At 44.0% G+C, this 12093-nt stretch overlaps 1 pseudogene; it reads right to left on the reverse strand.

The window, feature by feature from the left end:
• Positions 1 to 11793, reverse strand: part of LOC102477513 (protein kinase C and casein kinase substrate in neurons protein 2-like) — a 25063-nt pseudogene extending 13270 nt beyond the window's left edge.
• Between the last annotated feature and the right edge of the window lie 300 nt (positions 11794 to 12093).

Raw genomic sequence — 12093 nt, forward strand, 5'->3', positions numbered from 1 at the left:
TATTTATTTATTTATTTATTTATTTATTTATTTATTTATTTATTGGAGATGTTTTTGCTATAGGGCACATGCGCTTGCCACACAGAGACAGAGCGACAGAAAGCGAGAAATCACCCCCCAGGGAGGATGGTCATGCCACAATCCCTTCTCCTCCATTCTCCTCTCTGGATCTTGGGCATGCATGCACACACGCCCGGCATGAGTTTTAAGCCACCAGGTCCGGGACGCGAACCACAGTCGACTACGTGGGAGTCCAGTGACATAGCCATTACGCTAACTGCTGGTCCCCCATTGAATTTATTTTTGATAATGTAAGTAAAGTAAGTATGTCTGCTCTCTTTAGTTGGTAAATAAAATTTTTTAAAATTCAGTTTAAAATATTTTTCTATTTCCATTTTGGTTTCTTCTTTGACTCATAAGTAATTTAGATCTTTGTTTCTTAGTTTTCAAACATGTGTTCTAATAATAATTTTATCATTAGTTTCTAACTTAATTTCCTTGTCATCACAGAACTTGAGATGCACTTTGTGGTCTGTTTTGGTTCATTCTCTGTTGTTTAATAAATGAGTAACACAGACTGGGTGATATTAAAAGAAGTTTACTTATTATAGCACACAGTTTTAGAGGTCCCAGGTGGCATCTGGTGAGGGTCATCTCATTGTTGGGGATACTACAGAGCCCTGAGGTGACATGACATCACATGGCATGAGTTTTCATGTGTTCATCTTGTTCCCTCTCCTTATAAACCCACCAGTTCACCACATGGGACCCGCCCAGATGACCTTATCTAACCTTCATCACCTCCCAAAGACCCCAAAGATTCCAGCTCTTAATTCCATAGTTGAATTAAGTTTCCACTCTCTATTTTTTTAAAGAATTATTTTATTTAACTTCATTTATCCATTTATTTATTTATTTCAATTTGACCAGTGAGGGATAGAGTGAGAGAGAGAAAGAGAGAGAGAGAAAACAAGCTGCCAGGCCCGGGACCTGAACAGCAGTCGGCTATGTGGGAGTCCAGTGCCCTTAACCCCCACACCACCTGCCGGCTCCATAACTTTCCACCCTCTTAATACCCTCACAGTGTAACCAAATATTAACACATGAATTTTTTTTTTTGAGAGGTTTTCGCTATAAGGCGCGTGCGCTCGCCAGACAGACAGCAGACAGAGAGAGACATAGAGACAGAAAGCGAGAAATCACCCCCCAGGGGGGATGGTCACGCCGCAATCCCTTCTCCTCCATTCTCCTCTCGGGATCTTGGACACGCACGCACACACGCCCGGCGTGAGTTCTAAGCCACCGGGTCCGGGATGCGAACCGCAGTCAACTATGTGGGAATCCAGTGACACAGCCATTACGCTAACTGCTGGTCCCATTTACACATGAATTTTTGAGGACACATTCGAATCACACCATGGTTCATTAAATTTGGCCATTTGTCATAAATGCTCCATGTATGCACTGGCAGTTTGTGTATATTAATCATTTTTTCTACTTTATCTAACTTATCACATTTATGGGCATACTGGCCAGCTCAGCGGTGCAGTAGTAAACACAGCTCAGGTGATATTCGATCTACAAGGAAGACTGCAGGTTCAGTTCCTTGGTGGACTTGTACACACCCGTACACACCCAGCACATGTGTCCGTGATCCTGGCTGGCTGGGAAGCCTGGGGAGGAGGGGGTTATGGTCTGAGATTCTGTTGGGAGTACTTGTCTTTGTCCTTTACTCTCAAGAAATAAATAAACAACTTTTAGAAAATGGGCATACCGTTTGTAGTGTTCTTTATTCTCTCTCTCTTTTTTCACGTTGGCAGTTTTTAATGAAAGCTGTAGATGACTTTACTCTTACATCTTCTCAACGGTTTCCTCCTCATGCTTGCTTGCCCTTTCTTCTTTCCTACTTGGTGACATTCAGCTTTCCATTCAAGGATCTTCTTGTGATCTTTGTCCGTTTTTTTCCTGGTGGTAACTGCCTTGCTGGGGCGAATGTCCACATGGACAGTCGTGCCTTTAGCTCGTTCCCATTGCACTCACTCAATTCCGATGGACTATTTCTTCCTATAGACCAATTTTCTGACCGTTACAATGTCCTTGCGCTACCTGAACTTCATTATCCTTTTAGCTGGGCATGGACTGAGTGCCCTTCTACTGTCTCAGTTCTTTGGAAAGCAGGAAAGGAGGGAGGGTGCATCGAAATGCCGGTATGGCTCTTGCTCTGTCAGAAGTCATGAAAGTAGTGAACTTCATTTTGGCCACTGCCACTCTGGCAATGGCTGCAGAAGGGAAGGATCACTTACTGTCTTTTTAAGCAGAAGACTCTGCAGCATTTTTTATTTTTTAATTGCTAGAGGGTGTGTGTGCTTGCCAGAGAGAGACAAGGGTGTGTACACTCACCAGGGACAGAAGGAGAGGGAGGAAGCACCCCCTAATGAGGTGCGGCCTCACCATAGTCCCCTCTTTTCCATCTTTCTAACTTGTCTGGATTTGGGGCATGTACACACGTGCCCTTGGCATGTTTTTTCAAGCCACTGGGTGCAGAATTTGAACCATGGTCAACCTATCTGGAGGGAAAAGGGCTTCCTGATATTGGCATAAAAAATAAAAATAAAAAGCTTGTCTCTATAAAGAATCAGCATTCACCTTTTTCTTTCTCTCTGTCTCTGTTTTGTTTGTTTTTGCCTTAGGGCATGTGCACTTGCTGGAGAGAGAGACAGAGACAGTGAGAGGGAAAGTGAGAAATCACTCCTCAGGGGGAATGGCCATGCCATAATCCATTTGCCTCCATTCTCCTCTTGGGATCTTGGGCATACATGCACACAGATCTGCCATGATTTTTAAGCCACTGAGTCTGGGACTTGAACCTCAGCTGGCCATGTGGGAGTCCAGCAATATCACCACTATGCTGTCTACTGATCCCCACTTAATCCGTTTCTGTTATCTCTGCAGTGGGAGTACTGCCTCCCAGCCTCATTTTTATCTGTAGGTTCCTTACTCTCAAAGCCAGTGGTTAACTTCTCTGACGGAATTGTCTCGAGACTGTGAGGAATTGTGAAGGAGGCTCATTTTTTGGCCACACTTCTGGAGAAAACATGAATCTGCAGAAAGGTTAAGGAGCTTCTCCCTTTAGAAAGGAAAAAAGAATTACTTGGTTAAAAAGAGTACATTTGAACATAGCTCCAATTATTCTCTTAGGAAAATTTCTTTGAAATGGATTTACTAGGCCAAAAAGTATGCATATTTTAAGACTCTGTCCCCTAATAAAAATAGCTTCATTATCCTGAGTATGAAGAAAACAGAAGTTATAGGCTCAATGTTATATATGTGAAACCACTTCTGAGAGACGTACGAAGGAATTAAAATGACTTCAAACTTCGTTGTACAGAGAAAACCGTGATCAAACACATTCACATCATTTATATCTTGTTAGATGTTTTGCTTATGCATAAATGCTTCTGCATTTTTTAAAAACAGGATTGTTTTCTACATGTTGTGTTGTAATCTGAGCTTTCATTAACATTATACTGTGGATCTCTAAGTCTGAAAATGTGAATTTTAGACAATTGAATAGTATTTTGGTGGTGCTACCTACAATATGCTGAGCATCTAGCAGAGCACCTGATACTAGCAGGTTGGTAATTTGTTCATTCAGCAAATATTTCTTATATGACTGGCCATGCCTGTAATACCCCCTAGGCAGTCAACCCCTGTCTTTGCAGAAAGGGTAGCTATTCAGCATTCATGTTTCATGCCATTTGTTTCTGCTAGCCTATTGTGTATTGGATGAAGGGAAGCAGAGCCCCAAAAGCAGCCAGTCCACAGGTTGGCCAGGGATCTAATGTATGGTCTCATAAGCAAGGCTTTTGTTAGAGTGTGTCTCCCTAATACTCCACGTACCCTTATATTTTCATCTACCAATTCACCCAGCTATCGTTTGAGAGTTGAGTGAGTTTCTGTTCCCTGTAGCCTAAACAATATAAATTAAGGCCCAAATATTAAGACCTTGAATGATTCCATTCTTAAATGGAATCATTAGCATGAGATTCCATGTAAGAATTTGGATTCAGAGACCAGCAGATGGCATAATGGTTATGTCGCTGGACTCCCATGTAGTTGACTATGGTTTGAGTCCTGGACCCAGTGGCTTAAAACTCATGCTGGGCATGTGTGTGTGCGTGCCCAAAATCCTGAGAGAAGAATGGAGGAGAAGGGATTGCTGCGTGGCCATTCCCCCTGGCAGGGGGTGGGTGGGTGGGTGGTGGTGGTAGTGATTTCTCGCTTTATGTCTCTATCTCCCTGGAGAGTGTACGTACTCTATAGCAAAACTCTCTTTAAAAAAAAAAAAAATTGAATTCAGAAATACTCAAGGGAAGAGGCAGTTAGCAGCAGAAGCAGAAAAGTCATCTTATAGTATAAGACTGGAGAGGTCGGAAAGGACCAAGTTTAAGGCATAAGAACGAGGAAAGGAGAACCTGAAGTAAATGCAGGGTGTAGAGAGGGAGAGAGAGAGATGGCAGGTGCAGAGAGGCAGGCGGGCGGGGGCGCTGAGCCAGTGCAGGGGGAGCACAAGCACACACTCCACACTCTGAGGCTGCTGCTCCCTCTCATGCGCCACTTCCTGCCTGCATTGCGGGCAGCCCATGTCTACTGACTATTAGGCTTTTGTTAGAGTGTGCCTCCCTAATACTCCACGTACCCATATATCTTCATCTACCAGTTCACCCAGCTGTCGTTTGAGAGTTGAGTTTCTGTTCCCTGTAGCCTAAACAGTATAAATATTAAGACCCAAAAATTACAGGGTGGAATTTTGGTTTTAAGTTTATAGGTTTGTGTGTGGGGGAGCATTCTGTTTAAATTTACTTCCGATTTTTAATTTCATTGCACTGTGATGCGAAGTGTGCCCTGCACAGGTTGGCACTTTTTAGAATATGAGGTTTCCTTTATGGCTGAAAATAGTATACTGTACTTGCTAAAAGGAAGGTGCATTCTCGGTGTGATGGCACAATATTTTAAGTGGACTTTGTTAATTATTTAAATAATCTTTAACTTTAGTTTTGACTTCTTGAATAATAATCAGTTACAGTCTTCACTACGCGTCTGCCCATCTTTTCTCATACTTCCGCTTGTCCCTTTACGTAGTGCGATGCCATTCGATTCCTTACGTGTGTTTTCTTCCCTATTTAATGTCAATCGATTGACACCTTTTGTCTGATGCTCAAATGGCCACCGTGCTTTCTTTTGGCGTTCCCTTGTTGATGTATCTTTAGTTGTTCTTGTATTTATAGCTTTCTATGTCACATATTTTATTCTAAGATCTCAGTGAAAATAATTTGTTGATATTTTTGTTTGGCCTTATCTGAGAGTCTCTGGAGTTAGTAGGGTGAGTCCAAATGCTGTTTACCCATCTCCAAGCCCATTTCACTTTCTCCCAAGGCCCATGGTTTCCCTGTGTTTAGGTGTGCTCGTGTGGCTTCCTTCCTTTGGTGTTAGGTATGGCCACAAGATCAGACCCATATGACTGGGTTCTGGCTAATAGAGTGTGGGAAAAGTGAAGCCCTTCACTTTGTGGGTACGGTCCCTTTGTGCTTTAGGGTCTGAATGCCAATGCCCAAGGCAACCTTGCAGATCATAGGTGAAATGGCAGCGCCTCTATTAGCCCGAGTCCCTAATAACGGGGTGGAGCAGAGCCTCTCTACCACCAAGGTAGCTGCATGTGAAAGTGAAATAAACTTCCGTTTTGTCAAGCCACTCAGCTGCTAATGTTCACAGCAACCACGTGAACTAAAGCCAAGAAATGTTAGCAAAAGTGAGATGTCATGATAGTACTGTCGGAGAGTGGGCAGCCAGGAAACTCGTAGTGAATGCTGAGGAGATGGAGACAATTGAGTTGTTTTTTGTACTATTTATTTATGATTATTTTTTAGTCTCTTGCTATAGGACACGTGTGCCAAAGAGCACGAGTGAGAGAAAGTTAGAATCACTCCCTAGAGGAGGTGGCCATGCCATAATCCATTCTCCTCCAGTCTCCTCTTGGGCTTTTGGACATGCATGAACATGTGCTCAGTATGATTTTCAAGCTGCTGGGTCTGGGTCTTAAATTGCACAATTGGCTATGTGGTCCAGCACCTTAACCATCATGCCACCAGCTGGCACAGGAGACCCTTGATCTGCAATGGCAAAACATCTGAGGAAAATGTCAGTCGTAACTTCTAAGGTAGGTAAATTGCCTCCTGAACTCATAGGTCTCAGTGATAACTTCTAAGGTAGGTAAATGGTCTCCTGAACTCATAGTTCTAAAAAAAAGAATTTAGTAAAAGATTTTAGTACTATAAGCTAGTTGACAGTGGCTCTACATTTTGGAAGATTTTAGGACAAAGAACTGCCTGGCTTGAAAGCCAAAATGAAAGAAAATTAGAGTCCAGAAATTTGGGCTTGAAAAGTAGGGAAAAAAATGATTGCCTACGGAACTCAAGAAGCAGTAAATCAGGTCATAAAAAAGATTTTGAGGAGTTAAAGCCTTTTGATACTTAATCCGAAGGCAAAGAACTCATTAAAAGTATGGTTTTCCATCCTGAGCTGCCTCAAAAAGCTGTGATTAAATTGAGAAAGAGTAGAAAGAAAGTGAATGGGGAAAAAAAATAAATCGAGCTCTAGAATGATGTCGAGGAAAGAAATTTGGGTGTGGTTCCTGATACAAGGAACTTTCTAGAAGCAAATCATCTAGAAGTTATTAAAGGTTTTGAGAGAATTGTACAGCCAAAACCCATGAGAGCTTGGCTGCCATTAGAAACTTCCTCTCCAATTATTATTATTATTTTTAGAGGTTTTTGCAATAGGGCACGTGTACTTGCCTGAAAGAGAGACAGAAAGCGAGAAATTACCCCCCCCCCAGGGGAGATGGTCACACTGTAATCCCTTCTCCTCCATTCTCCTCTCAGGATCTTGGGTATGCACATACACACGCCTGGTGTGAGTTAGGATCTTGGGTATGCATGTACACACGCCTGGTGTGAGTCTGTCACCAGGTTCGGGACTCAAACTGTGGTCGACTACATGGGAGTCCAGCGACATAGCCATTACACCAACTGCTGGTCCCATTCCTCTCTAATCTTAAATAGAGCACTGGTAGATGGAAGTGACACCTGTGTGATGATACTGCAGTTGGTGGAAAGTGGCCAAAGGCTAGAGCCACAGTCAGACCCAGTTGGAGGTAGTTTCTGTCCTGTCTGGCATAGCCACTGCAAAGAGGCTAAGTTCCAAACGTCATTTGCTCACTCAGCAAGAGAAGTCCCAGCAGGAGGGAGGCAGTTCTGCCCACACGTGATCTCAGATCTTCTGTGTAAATCTTCTGGATGCCCCAGCTGATCTGCAACTGCAAGGAGAGCTCCAAGAAGTTGGTCCCAGCCATCCCACAGCCATCTTTCACCTGCGGCCCTTAGCCCTCCAAACCTAGGAGTGGTTCTCAGCCTTCCTGAGAAATAATTCAAGTACCATAATACAGTTCACTCATTTCAAATATGCATCAGTATCATGAAGATAAAATTGTTTACTCCATTAATTCAGGGTTTATTGACAAACATGGTTCTGTGGTTATTCCGCTAAATGGACCTTGAAAATGATTTCTCCCTTACTTGTCCATCATTAGCAGCGACAGCAACCGTAATGATGTTTTGGGCTCTCATGTAATGGGCTGAGGACGGCAAATGGAATTGAGGGAATTTTATTTACATAGGTTCTGTCTTCTATGCTGTAGTGAGGATAACAACTAAATGGACATACTCTATTGAGAAATATTTAATAAATAGATGGGAAAATGAGTGATTATAAGTAATGATAAGTTCTATGAAGAAAATGAAAAGAAGAGGACAAAAGGGAAGAAACTACTCTTTAAGTGTCGGAGAAGAGCTAGCCAAGGAGTGTTTTATCATCTAACCAGTATTGCAATAAAATGGATTCATAAAAATTTTAAAAATGGCTTTAAATCTGAATAATTTTACTTGCTGTTTGAGTACTATTTCAATGAGGGAGTGAAATCAGGCAGCCAAATCATTTTCCATTTGTTTTGTACTTCCGGAGAAATGACTCACGGCGATGAGGTAGATCAGTACCCTCTGGGTAAGCTGGTTGTCCCCAGGAAACAGGTGAGAGTCATTAAGTGTTGCTCGTAAGTATTTCCCTCCAGGAACATGGTGGGATTGTACTTCATTGCCCTTTTGAAGTTAAGTGGACACATGATTTGCACTGGTCAATGAGATGGGATTGGCAGTGACACGCCTCACTTCTGGGGGTGTGTGTTTTTTTCACACTTAATCCCATAGTTCCCTTCCAACCACTATGAGAACGTGGAAGTGCACGGTGAGCCAAAGCCTTGATTGGCCTGGCTCCCTGAGTGGCATGGCAAGCAGAGCCCTCTGCCAACCTCTTCTGGACCTGCTCTGTGAGTGAGCTAAAAACCTTTGTTGTGCTGAGCCAGTTCTGGAGGTTCTGGAGTGAGTAGCACATTCTCTATGATTCAGCACATGAGTCTCAGGTTGCTTTATAAGATCATGATAAACCAGTCCTTTCTAGGAGCTGCCTCCTCCCTATAAGTGTCTAGTTCTCACTGCAGACCTGCACTGGCTACTCCCTTCCCTGCGGGCTCACAGCTGTTCCGGTGTGGAGGAGCCATGAGCTTCAGCTTCTCAGCCTGGGAAGTCCAACTCCATGATGGGCACTCCTTCTAAACTCTGGCACAGCTCTTTTTTGGATGTTGATTTTCCATCCCTCTTGGGTTGTAATTGTTCTCAAGCTCCTGAGAGGCTCACTCTTTTCTTTCCACTGTAGAGCAACTTTTCATCTTCTCAGTATCCTTCAGTGGACAGCCCTTCCTGGCGGTTAAATTCCCCTGTTTAGACTGTAGACGGACTTTCCTCCTACTGCATCCCATTACTTTCCTGAAGGTTCTGGGGTTTATTCCTCTCATCTCGTGGAACTGGAGCATGATGCTGGGTATACATGATTCTTCTGTGTCAATGGTGAGAGGCTCCACCAATTTCATCCACTTGTCTCTTTTGTCCTCTTTTGTTCTTACTGGCTGCTGCTTAAAGATTTAGTAATGACGTTACTGACATCTGGAGAGCTGGGCTGTTAGGCTGTGTAAATAGGCATCTAGCACTCTCCTGGGACTTGCTATAGAAAATTTAGGAAAGTAAAATGTATAATCCTTGAGTACAAAATGCTTACAACTGAGCTAGAGGACTTGTATCTGTGGAATAATGTGTGAGTGAAAGAGACATTTGGGCACTACATATAAGTCAATTTTATGTCATAGTGTAGACACCTGAAAAGCAGGGCAGTGGTGGATTCGATGTGAACTGCATAATGCTGATTTTACTAATGAGGCATAAATAAGCCTTAATGAGGTATTTAAAAAAACTACTGCATCCTCTTTCTCATCCTCTGGGATATAAAAGAATAAGAGTTAAAGTGAAAGTGGAAGATGAAAACCACTGATCAAATTTCAGAAGAAATCTAGAAATAGAACACTTTTGCTTTATAGGGCCACAGAACCTCTCACGACCCCAATTCGAGTCCTTGGCGGAGTTGTCTTCTCTAGCTTCTATGAGAACCACCAGGAGCGTAAGTGAAAAGTGGGAAACGTGGCAACTTTGGTCCTTTAAATTCACACCCTTGACCTGCATTGCAGGGGCCAGAACACCGTTTAAGGCTAGAAGGAGTAGGGAAATGACAGGCTGTGCATCAGGACGCTTCAGCTGGAAGGCAAGGGCAGCCTGTTTATTACCCTCTTTTGTGTATCCAAATACAATCCAGAAGATGCTGTGAGCCTTTGGTCACCCTTTCCTCTCTAGGGAGTTCCACAGCATGTTACTGCTCAACTCCTGCCCTGGTTTTGTTGTCAAAAACCATGTTCCAGGGACCAGCAGTTAGCATAATGACTAAGTCACTGGACTCCCATGTAGTTGACCATGGTTCAAGTCCTGGACCTGGTGATTTAAACTCACGCTGGGCACGTGTACGTGTATGGCCAAGATCCCGAGAGGAGAATGGAGAAGAGATTGCAGTGTGGCCATCTCCCCGGGGGGGGGGGTGATTTCTTGCTTTCTGTCTCTGTCTCTCTCTGCCTTTCTGGTGCGTGCACGCACCCTATGGCAAAAAGCCTCTCCAAAAACAAACAAACAAAACAAACAAAAACCACAACAACAACAAAAAAAACCGTGTTCCAAAGAGAAGAACACTGTTCTGTTTCTCATTTTTACAGATGTAAGAGTTGGCATGTGTTGTGTTACTCTTTAGCAGCAATCAGCCAAACTATGGGAAAAGAAAGTGTCTCCTAGAATGGGAAAGAAAGAGTGAGGAAAAGCAGCTGTCATCACACCGCTAGCCTCTGAGCCATTGGGTTTGTTGGAGGTTTCTCCAAAACAACTCCCTTCCCTGTCCTTGCTCTACATACTCATGAGAGAACAAAAGGTCAGCACTTTCTGTGAACACGTTGTGCATTTTGATTTAGGCAGGACCAGCATGTTTTATACAAAACAGCTGAAATAGGGAATTTGGCTCATGGTTCTTTACCAGCAGGGCCACCTGTATCCGCTTCAGCTTGGGCAGCACCCTCCCGCTGCCTCTTCCTCCTTTTGTTTCCGGAGGCTCTGTCCTTACCCTCACTGGCACCAAGCCCTTCTGTCCATACTTTTCTGCAGTTTGGGGTGCATTGGGTGCTGCTACTTGACCTCATTCCCTGTCCTGCCTTGGTTCCCTCTCTGATTGTCTCAGCCCTGAAATCTCCACCCGATGTCCTTTTCTCAGCTCAGTCCTCCACCACCTTGGTTGTGCTTCTCAAGTCACAGGCGGGACCTGTGACCCCTGAGGATTCCCGGGGCTGACCCTGCACACTCCAGGGCTCTCTTTATGTCTGGCTTCTCTGTCTCATGTGTTCAGATGTTCCTGGTCCCTCCCCCTGTCAGTCCCTGCCAGTTCACTGCCTCCTTATCATGCCATGCAGGTCATTCTTTCTGCTGAACTCATGTCTTGTCCTTCTAGTTCCTCGTAACTGCCTGTGTCTTCTGGGTGCCCATGGGCTCCTGACTACAATGCTCCCCAAACCCACCTTCTCTTTTCAAACTCCCAAGTTCTCTCCATCATCACCCCTCTTGCAGACCTCAGAGCCTTTGCTACAAAGCTTTCCCTTCCTAGGAGGTGCCCTCCCTCCACCCCCAGCCATGTCCTCTGTATGATGGCATCTCTTCATCCTCCTGGATGTAAATATGACCCGCACAGAGAATCAACTCCAGACCACCTGCTCAGAGAAGGTCGCTCCTCTTGTTCTCTCTCCTATCACTCTGTGCACTTCCGGCACAGCGCGTATCACCACGACTTACAATCGTCTCTGACTGATGGTGATTTGACTTAGAATTTTTCAGTTTTCCTTGGCAGGAAAGCAACGTATGTTCTGTAGAAAGCGTACTTCAGATTTTGAATTTCAATCTTTTTTCCATGCTAGCAATATGTGGTAGTTCTTCTTACAGGGCAATGGCAGTGAACCATGCTGTTTTTCACTTGCAGTTCAGTAGTCAATAAATTACACGAGGTATCCAACACTTTCTTATTCAGTGTGAGAAAGAGAGACAAGCATTCTTAACAGGATCTCTTGCCAAGATCCCCTTTACCCCCAGTCAACCCTTCTCAGCCAGGCAGGATCATCGGTGCACATGTACCTGGCAGATACAGGTTGACCTGAGACCCAAACCCTGATCCTCCATATAACTCCAGCATTGTAGAGTACTGTGCTACCATTGTGCTGTTCCGGCTGGGCCTGTCATTACCTTTGACTTGTTTTTGGTCTGATTTCCTAACTAGACTATAAGTCCCATCAGGCAGGGACTAGGCCTGTTTTTTCCAACACTGAATATTCTGAGTGCAATGCCCAGCATAGCAAGAACACAGTAATTGTGTGTTGACTAAATGGATGAATTTTCCTGGTCACCCAGTCCCTGAATCTCCAGGTCACTTTGACCTTCTCCTCTCTGCTGTTCTCCGAATTCAATCTCAAGTCTGTTAACAATCTTGCTCAAATAAGGCCCTCACTTAAGGATA

This window comes from Tupaia chinensis, unplaced genomic scaffold, assembly GCF_000334495.1.
Source record: "Tupaia chinensis unplaced genomic scaffold, TupChi_1.0 Scaffold000688_1, whole genome shotgun sequence".
Classification (NCBI taxonomy): domain Eukaryota; kingdom Metazoa; phylum Chordata; class Mammalia; order Scandentia; family Tupaiidae; genus Tupaia; species Tupaia belangeri.